The sequence below is a fragment of the Ovis canadensis genome, chromosome 4 (genome assembly GCF_042477335.2).
Source record: "Ovis canadensis isolate MfBH-ARS-UI-01 breed Bighorn chromosome 4, ARS-UI_OviCan_v2, whole genome shotgun sequence".
In the NCBI taxonomy this organism is placed as follows: Eukaryota; Metazoa; Chordata; class Mammalia; order Artiodactyla; family Bovidae; genus Ovis; species Ovis canadensis.
Window position 1 is genome coordinate 105,674,392 of NC_091248.1, and position 10,275 is coordinate 105,684,666.

At 38.8% G+C, this 10,275-nt stretch overlaps 1 non-coding gene across 1 annotated transcript; it reads left to right on the forward strand.

The window, feature by feature from the left end:
• Positions 1–9,714: 9,714 nt before the first annotated feature.
• On the forward strand, positions 9,715–9,787 carry TRNAC-ACA (transfer RNA cysteine (anticodon ACA)). The gene has a single exon. It is a non-coding gene; the product is annotated as a tRNA-Cys (tRNA).
• Positions 9,788–10,275: the final 488 nt, after the last annotated feature.

Sequence of the window (10,275 nt, forward strand, 5' to 3'; positions counted from 1 at the left end):
AACCTCTTGGACTGCAGCCCACCAGCCTTCCCTGTCTTTTAGTATCTCCCAGGGTTTGCTCAGACTCGTGTCTGTTGCGCCAATGATTCCATCCAACCATCTCATCCTCTGTTGTCTCCTTCTCCTCATGCCCTCAGTCTTTCCCAGCATTAGGGTCTTTTTCAGAGACTTGGCTCTTTGCATCAGGTGAGCAAAGTATTGGAGCTTCAGCTTCAGCGTCAGCCCTTCCAATGAATACTCAGGGTTGATTTCCTTTAGGATTGACTGGTTTGATCTCCTTGCTTGTCCAAGGGACTGTCAAACGTCTTCTTCAGCACCATAATTCGAAAGCATCAATACTTCAGTGCTCAGCTTTCTTTATAGTCCAACTGGCAGATCCATCCATATGTGCCTACTGGAAAAACCATAACTTTGACTATATACCCCTTTAACTACATGCACCTAAAAGCAGTTGTCTCTGCTTTTTAATATGCCATCTAGTTTGGTCATAGCTTTTATTCCAAGGAGCAAGCATCTTTTAATTTCATGGCTGCAGTCACTATCTGAAGTGACTTTGGAGCCCAAGAAAATAAAGTCTGTCACTGTTTCCGTTCTTTCCCCGTCTATTTGCCATGAAGTGATAAGACTGGATGTCATGATCTTAGTTTTCTGAATGCTGAGTTTTAAGCCAACTTTTTTCACTTTCCTCTTTCACTTTCATCCAGAGGCTCTTTAGTTCCTCTTTACTTTCTGCCGTTAGAGAAGTATCACCAGCATATCTTATATTATTGATATTTCTCCTGGCAATCTTAATTCTAGTTTGTGATTCATGCAGCCTAGCATTTCTTATGATGTTCTCTGAATATAAGTTAAATAAGCAGGGTGACAATATACAGCCTTGATGTACTGCTTTCACAATTTCAAAGCAGTCCACTGTTCCATATCTGGTTCTAACTGTTGCTTCTTGACCTAAATACAGGTTTCTCAGAAGGCAGGTAAGGTGATCTGGTATCCCCATCTTTTGAAGAATTTTCCACAGTTTGTTGTGATCCACACAGTCAAAGGTTTTAGCATAGTAAAGCAGAAGTAGATGTTTTTTTCTGGAACTCTTTTGCTCTTTTTATGATCCGATGGATTTTGGCAATTTTATCTCTGGTTCCTCTGCCTTTTCTAAATCCAGCCTGTACACCTGGAAGTTCTTGTTTCATATACTGTTGGAGCCTCTCTAGGAGAATTTTGAGCATTACCTTGCTAGCAAGTGAAACAGACACAATTGCGCAGTAGTTTGAACATTCTTTGGCATTGCCCTTCTTTGGGAATAGAGTGAAAACTGAACTTTTTCAGTTCTGTGGCCACTGCTAAGTTTTAAAAATGTGCTGACATATTGAGTGTAACACTTCAGCAGCAGCATCTTTCAGTATTTTAAATAGCTCAGCTGGAATTCTATCATCCCCACTAGCTTTGTTCATAGCAATGCTTCCAACAGCCCACTTGACTTGACACTCCAGGATGTCTGGCTCTAGGTGAGTGATCGCATCATTGTGATTATCCAGGATATTAAGATCTTTTTTGCATAGTTTTTCTGTGTATTCTTGCCATCTCTTAATCTCTTCTGCTTCTGTTATGTCCTTACCTTTCTGTCCTTTATTGGTATCTCTAATTTTACTGAAGAGATCTCTAGTATTTACCATTCTATTGTTTTTCTCTATTTCTTTGCATCGTTCACTTAAGAAGACTTTCTTATCTCTCCTTTCTATTCTTTGGAAATCTGCATTCAGTTGGGTATGTCTTTTCCTTTCTCCTTTGCCTTTCACTTCTCTTTTCTCAGCTAGTTTAAGGCCTCTTCAGACAACCATATTGCCTTCTTGTATTTCTGTGTCTTTAGGATGGTGTTCAGTTCAGTTCAGTTCAGTTGCTCAGTCGTGTCCAACTCTTTGCAACCCCATAAATCGCAGCATGCCAGGCCTCCCTGTCCATCACCAACTCCTGGAGTTCACTCAGATTCATGCCCATCAAGCCAGTGATGCCATCCAGCCATCTCATCCTCTGTCGTCCCCTTCTCCTCCTGCCCCCAATCCCTCCCATCATCAAAGTCTTTTCTAATGAGTCAACTCTTCGCATGAGGATGGTGTTAGGAAATGTTAAAGTTGTAAATGTGCACTAAGCTTTCATAAATGAAAAAAAAGGTGGATTGACACAGAATTCTCAAGTGTGCCCTGTAAACATGATCGTAGCCCTTTTTTTTTTAGCATTGCAAATGTGAATATTTGTGGTCCAAAATTCTTTCTAAATTGCAAAAACCTGAGTTATTAGATCAACCTATAATAACTGTCAGGGGAGTTTGTAATTTCCTCTGTTCTGTCTCTTCGCAACAAAAATTTGAAGTGATGGACCAGTGTTACAGCCCTCGGATAGATCACTGTTAGAGATCAGTTTTACTTAGAAAGTAAAGGAAAATACATCCTCAAGTTGTGAGGGCATGCTGACTCAAAAGATGCGAAGAGAAGAGAGACCCATGCCAAATTTTGTCTCTCCTCTTTTTACATGTTTTTGTTTTTTTTTTCCCCTCTCCCTGGGCCTGCCTTATGTAAACTGGGCTAGGCAGGAGTGCTGTTTGTTCTACCTGAGGTCTTAACTCCAGTCCTTGGACCTTCCTTTGTTCTATTTTCGCAGGCTTTTCCCTTCCTTGTCTTTTAGCCACCCCCATTCTTTACTCCTTTTTCCTATTCTAAATACCTAACATAGATGTGTTAGCTTTAATGCTGGTTTTTCTGAATATGTACAAATAAAAAGTCATATACCTAACAGCATCAGATATATATATATATATATATATATATATATTTTAGCATCAGATATTTACATGTCATTAATGGCAGGTGCTTACTGAAATATTTATCACTGAGCTTTGACAAATTCAGACAAGGTGTTTAAAAATCAACTTTGACTTACATTTCACTGTACTGAAAAGATGTATTAGATAAAGGGGAGCAATATTAGCACTGTATTTGTAACTAATAAGTGGTTAAGAGTGTGGACTTCGAAATCAGATGGACTGAATGTTAATTTTGACACAACTGTTTAATAGATGGTAGGTAACTGAAAGATGATGCTGTGAAAGTGCTGCACTCAGTATGCCAGCACATTTGGAAAACTCAGCAGTGGCCACAGGACTGGAAAAGGTCAGTTTTCATTCCAATCCCAAAGAAAGGCAATGCCAAAGAATGCTCAAACTACCACACAACTGCACTCATCTCACATGCTAGTAAAGTAATGCTCAAAATTCTCCAAGTCAGGCTTCAGCAATACGTGAACCGTGAACTTCCAGATGTTCAAGCTGGTTTTAGAAAAGGCAGAGGAACCAGAGATCAAATTGCCAACATCCACTGGATCATCGAAAAAGCAAGAGAGTTCCAGAAAAACATCTATTTCTGCTTTATTGACTATGCCAAAGCCTTTGACTGTGTGGATCACAATAAACTGTGGACAATTCTGAAAGAGATGGGAATTCCAGACCCCCTAACCTGCCTCTTGAGAGATCTGTATGCAGGTCAGGAAGCAACAGTTAGAACTGGACATGGAACAACAGGCTGGTTCCAAATAGGAAAAGGAGTACGTCAAGGCTGTATATTGTCACCCTGATTATTTAACTTATATGCACAGTATATCATGAGAAACGCTGGACTGGAAGAAACACAAGCTGGAATCAAGATTGCCAGGAGAAATATCAATAACCTCAGATATGCAGATGACACCACCCTTATGGCAGAAAGTGAAGAGGAACTCAAAAGCCTTTTGATGAAAGTGAAAGTGGAGAGTGAATAAGTTGGCTTAAACTTCAACATTCAGAAAACGAAGATCATGCCATCCGGTCCCATCACTTCATGGGAAATAGATGGGGAAACAGTGGAAACAGTGTCAGACTTGTTTGGGGGGCTCCAAAATCACTGCAGATGGTGACTGCAGCCATGAAATTGAAAGACACTTACGCCTTGGAAGAAAAGTTATGACCAACCTAGATAGTATATTGAAAAGCAGAGACATTACTTTGCCGACTAAGGTCCATCTAGTCAAGGCTATGGTTTTTCCTGTGGTCATGTATGGATGTGAGAGTCGGACTGTGAAGAAGGCTGAGCCCTGAAGAATAGATGCTTTTGAACTGTGGTGTTGGAGAAGACTCTTGAGAGTTCCTTGGACTGCAAGGAACTCCAACCAGTCCATTCTGAAGGAGTTCAGACCTGGGATTTCTTTGGAAGGAATGATGCTAAAGCTGAAACTCCAATACTTTGGCCACCTCATGCAAAGAGTTGACTCACTGGAAAAGACTCTGATGTTGGGAGGGATGGGAGGCAGGAGGAGAAGGGGATGACAGAGGATGAGACGGCTGGATGGCATCACTGACTCAATGGATGTGAATATGAGTGAACTCCAGGAGTTGGTGATGAACAGGGAGGCCTGACGTGCTGCGATTCATGGGGTCGCAAAGAGTCGGACATGACTGAGCAACTGAACTGAACTGAACTGAACTTTAAGTGGGCTCCAAAATCACTGCAGATGGTGACTGCAGCCATGAAATTAAAAGACGCTTGCTCCTTAGAAGAAAAGTTTTGACCAGCCTAGATAGCGTGTTTGAAAGCAGAGATACTACTTTGCCAACAGAGATCTGTCTAGTCAAAGCTGTGGTTTTTCCAGTAGTCATGTGTTGATGTGAGAGTTGGGCTATAAAGAAAGCTGAGTGCTGAAGAACTGATGCTTTTGAACTGTGGTTTTGGAGAAGACTCTTGATTGTCACTGGACTTCAAGGCGATTCAACCAGTCCATCCTAAAGGAAATCAGTCCTGAATATTCATTGGAAGGACTGATGCTGAAGTTGAAACTCCAATATTTTGGCCTCCTGGTGTGAAGAACTAACTCATTTGAAAAGATCCTGATGCTGGGAAAGATTGAAGGTGAGAGTAGAAGGGGGTAACAGAGGATGAGATGGTTGGATGGCATCACCAACTCAATAGACATGAGTTTGAGTAAGCTCCAGGAGTTGATGATGGACAAGGAAACCTGCTGCAGTCATGGGGTCACAAGGAGTTGGACATGACTGAGCAACTGAACTGAACTGAACCCTAAGTGAGATGTTTAATTGCCTATTCTTCAGTTTTTTTCACATGTAAATCAGGGTACTGTTATCAAAAAACCAAACATGGTAGTTATAATAAAGGAGATAATCCATACAAATTGCTTGAACAATTGTAAAATATTTTATTTTTATCACATCCTTCAGTATTTTGCAAATATTTATTCATTTACTCATTCAGCACATATTAAGTACCTATGTACTTATTGTTTTAGTAAGTTAGAATTTAACAGTAAGTAAAACAAGCCAATGGGTAGCAGTTTATTTTTTTATTTTATTTTTAAATTCTTACTCTGAGCATCCAAAATGAAAGTGAAAGTTGCTCAGTCATGTCCAACCCTTTGCAACCCCAAGGAATTTTCTAGTCCAAAATACTGGAGTGTGTAGCCTTTCCCTTCTCCAGGGGATCTTCCCAACTCAGGGAACAAACCCAGGTCTCCCACAATGCAGGCGGATTCTTTACCAACTGAGCCACAAATTCAGTCCAAGAATACTGGGATGAGTAGCCTATCCCTTCTCCAGTGAATCTTCCCTACCCAGGAATTGAACCCGATCTCCTGCATTACAGATGGATTCTTTACCAACTGAGCTATCAGAGAAGCCCAAATTTTGCTTAATTGATTTATTTTAAAATGGCTTTTTTACCGCATCTGAAACAGTTGAACTTATACATTATCACTAATTCTGATCACAGTCTTATCTCTTCAGAGAAAGAGAAGCTACTTCAATTCTAATGCTGGTGACTTGATTTAATAAGAGAAGACCTTTAGAAGTGTGCTTGTCTATGGATTTTGACAGACAGGAATAGCAACACCAACTTCATTCCATAGCCCTTGGCTGTATGATAACTGTTTTATCCATTCAACATGTTTCTAAAGTGAATGGGACAAGGTATCACTAGCTGGAATCTGTGTTGTCACTTACCTCTTACTAGATGAGAGTAAGGGAATTTGTAACTTTTCTTAAAAATTTTAAGAACAAGCTTGTTTTAAGGAAGAAGAATACTTAAAGCCCTCAAAAGCACATTAACTGCGTAAAACCTTTTTTCTTCAAGAGATCTATTTTTAGAGAAAACCATATGTTGTTTTATTTTTACTAGAAATGAGTCTTTTCTAGAACTGTTTAATTGTACTGGCAAAATTTGGCAACTCCAAAGGATTCTGATTTCCATAGTAACATCTTAGTTTCCTGTTTGACATATGTAAATAACCACTTTGATAAAAAATTTTTTTTAATTCTTTTTTCTACCATAGCTTTAATGTATTAATATAAGATTTAGTACACCATTAATCATTGTTCTTCTCAATGAAAAATTTCAGTGGCCCATTGAAGTGATCACAGTGTTTGCCAGAAGTTCATTCTTTATCTGTTGTTCTTTTTAAAAATATTTGTTTATTTTTGGCTGTGCTGAGTCTTCATTGCTGCAAGGGGTCTTCTCTAGTTGCAGGGTGTGGGGGCTACTTTCTAGCTGTTGCATACAGTTTTCTCGTTGCGGTGGCTTCTCTTGTGGAGCACAAGCTCTAGGTGCTCAGGCTTCAGTAGTTGCTGCAGGCTCAGTAGTTGTGGCTCACGGGCTTAGTTGCCCCTCAGCAAGTGGGATCTTTCCCAACAAGATATCAAACCTGTGTCTCCTACACTGGAAGGTGGATCCTTAACCACTGGGCCACCAGCAAAGTCCCTATCTATTGTTCTTGAACTGCACATTTTGTTTTGAAATGGGGTGGAAAATACAGACGTTATTTCTTTGGTCTTACTATAATGTTTCCATTTCTCCAGATAGAATAAAATCATTCAAAGGTGAACCTCTCTTCTGCTCTTCTCACCAAATTATTCCTTCTTTCTCTTTCCCCTGCCTCACCATTGCTAACTTTCCAAATAAACAGAAAACAGAGAGCCAGGGATACCTAATTTAGACAATAATCAGCCAAGAAAGCTTCATTTTGCTCTTATCTCAGAGCCCAAAAGCAGATGTATATGTGGCTGTCAATCAGTTTTAACGCTTTGTAAACTTCTCAGCTGTTTAACTTTTTATCTTAATGATATGTTACTCAATGTAAAAGCTCTCTCCTGTAGTCATTTATTTATAATTAATTTGCACAGACATTTCTCACTGATAGCTTCAAGAATCATACTATTCTCAAAAGCAATGTAATGTTTTGTCTTTCTTTAGCAAAGCAAAGCAGAAACTACTGAATTCGCAATAATCCAGTTCATGAATGCAGGTACCTTTTTGATCCCAAACTTTTTTATTTTTCCTCACTAGACCATCTAGTTTAGCTGTATTTTTAGCTCAGAGGTGTTATGAAATTGGGCAACCCTGTTTTGAAAGGTAAATATTGACAGTGTTAGGATCACCGATAGATGTTTTATTTTGGCAGGGCTGGAAGACTGGGGACATCAGTGGAGTCTGTAATCTGATGCTCATTCAGGTTGCAAAACTATTTTCACTGAAATCAGATACTTTAGTCTTAAACAAATCACATCATCCTTCCTACATATTCTCCTCTATCATAGATCAACAAGGGAGTATGTTGAGGCATGTAGTTGACCTTATCAGGTCATATTTCATAGGTTATGGAAACAGAGCTGCATTCAGCATTTTACGTTTCTTCCTTAATCTAGAAACCCTTGTAGAAGGAAAAATGATCGGGTAACCCACCGCTGCATTTTAACATTTTGCGTAGTAATATTCACCTGCAGGTTGAAAATATCATTATATTTCTGCTGTAAGATCCAAAGAAGAGTTTTGACCAAAATATCTGTGTCATTGTTATCATCTTTGGCCAATCAATCTCCTAGCCACTGCTCAGCTTAACCCAAGCCCAAGAAACAGGTGTCTTATTTGATAGGTCCATTGACTGGACCTCAACTTGGTTAACATATATCACAAAGCTCTTCTTTGTGAACATCAATATTTAATATTGTAATGAGCCTTCAATTAGGAGTTGATGATAAAGATGTTCTGAGTTTATCAGACTTACCCAGTCGTGTTTGAATCCATATCATTTGAAAAACTAAAACTAAAATATGTTTTAAAAATTATTTTACTTTTGGAAAACAAAGGAGTATATCTTTAATAAGTGCTATTGACAAGAGCTACTAATGTGAAGGGAAGTATACAGTCTATTTTATTTGAGTTTATTTTGACCTTGCTATTTTGCGATGTCTTTTCTTTTTTTTGTTGTTTTATAGTTTATTTTTTTAAATGAAGAAAGAGAGATTGTGAGAAGCAGTCATTCCAAACAGTCTCCAGAACACAATTTCCAGCTACCAGTTCAAAGTATTTGGCATTACAGGCAATAATTTATAACCCTCCATTAGATCCTGCCATTTGCAATCATCACAGTTTTGTTATTTTTATCTTGAAAATTGTGTTCTCCCAGGCTGCCATTCAAAGAAAAATATACCAAAATATAGATAAAACCAATCATTCTGTCATTTCCTGTTCTGCATCTTAGCGGGGATGATGGTGACAGATGAAAAATCTTTGAAAGAAGGATTGCCTATGTGTATCAACCCAAACATAACTGTTTTGCATTGTCAGTTAACAATGCTGACTGGAGCAATGAGAAAATAAACATGGACAGGGGCATCAGTGGAAAAGTCCATCACTCAATTTCTACCAATAATAAATAAATGGAGAAAAAATATATATTCATTACATGGTTGAAAGACCCAAAGCCCATAGCATTTAGAAATGCAATTTCCAAACATCCTGCGAGCATTTTCAGAAGCTGTAGCTGAATATCAATAGGGTATTTGTTCATCCCCAAAGTCATGTTGTTGCTTTTTTTTTCTTCTTCTCCATGTTTTAACATGTGCTACTTTCTTTACTGATCCAGTTAAACATAAACATAGACAAGGAGTGAGTCAAAGCTACTATAAAATTGACAATCATATTGGAGATGAGAGAAATCGGTGAAAATAGGTATCTGTCATGGAGAGACAAACATTTTGAGGCTAAAGCATTTATCAAACCTTCCAAATTAGAGAAGTTTTACTGTTAATCAGCTGACATTATCATTAAATCAGGACTCCCACAGTTTTGCAACCATCTTAACAAGATGCACTGAAATAAGCTAGAATGATGAGTGTCTTATAAAAGGTGATAAAATCAATGGAAACACTGTTTTGTATTTTGAGGACTGTATTCCAGTTCTAAATATGTAAACGGCATTTTTTGATTGATCTGACCAGGCTAACTAGCTGCTAGTCAGACCAACAATCGAAATGGAGAAGTTGGCCTTTGTGAATTGGATCCGATTTTCTCCAAAACCTGGCAATTTGAGTGACACATGAAAGCAGAATACTTAATAGACAGTGGGTACACTTTCAATTTTTACTAAAAATGAGTTTATTTTCTCTACCTACTGTTTCATTTTCCTCCAAATGAAAACAGTCACTTGACTTTCAGGATATACATTGAATAGCTTTTCCAATCTTAATGTTTACGGCATTCTTCTCAGAATTTCTTTCTACTTCTTGCCTGTTTTATAACATGGAGCAAAAGAAAAATTGTCTTAAGATAAATAAGCTCCAGAGATATTAGTTGCATCTGGAAATTATTCAGGATGCTCATTTTCTGCTCTGGGACTTTGTTTTTTACTTTCCTGGTGGCTTAGACGGTAAAGCGTCTGCCTACAATGCGGGAGACCCAGGTTCAATCCCTGGGTCAGGAAGATCTCCTGGAGAAGGAAATGGCAACCCACTCCAATATTCTTGCCTGGAAAATCCTATGGACGGAGGAGCCTGGTAGGCTAGAGTCGGAGACAACTGAGCAACTTCACTTTCACTTTTCACTTTCATATAGGGCGACACAAGAACAAGCTCTACCTCCCTCCTGATCACCTGTCATTATGATTTTTCACAGGAAATGTGTGTTTAGGAGCATTCAACCTTACCAGCATCCAGCTGAAAGTTCCTTGGCTTCTTATCTTGTTATTGCCACAGACTTTCTCTGGGTCAACAGAAAGACAATTGGAATTGCAAATATTGCAGGATTAAAAAAAAAAAACAACTTGATTTATTTGTTTTATTTTTGGCTGTGCTGGGTCTTCCTTGCTGTGAGAGCCTTTCTCTAGTTAAGGAGAGTGGGGGCTACTCTCATCACGGTGGCGTCTCTTCATGCAGAGCATGGGCTCTAGGGCTCCCCAGCTTCAGTATTTGAG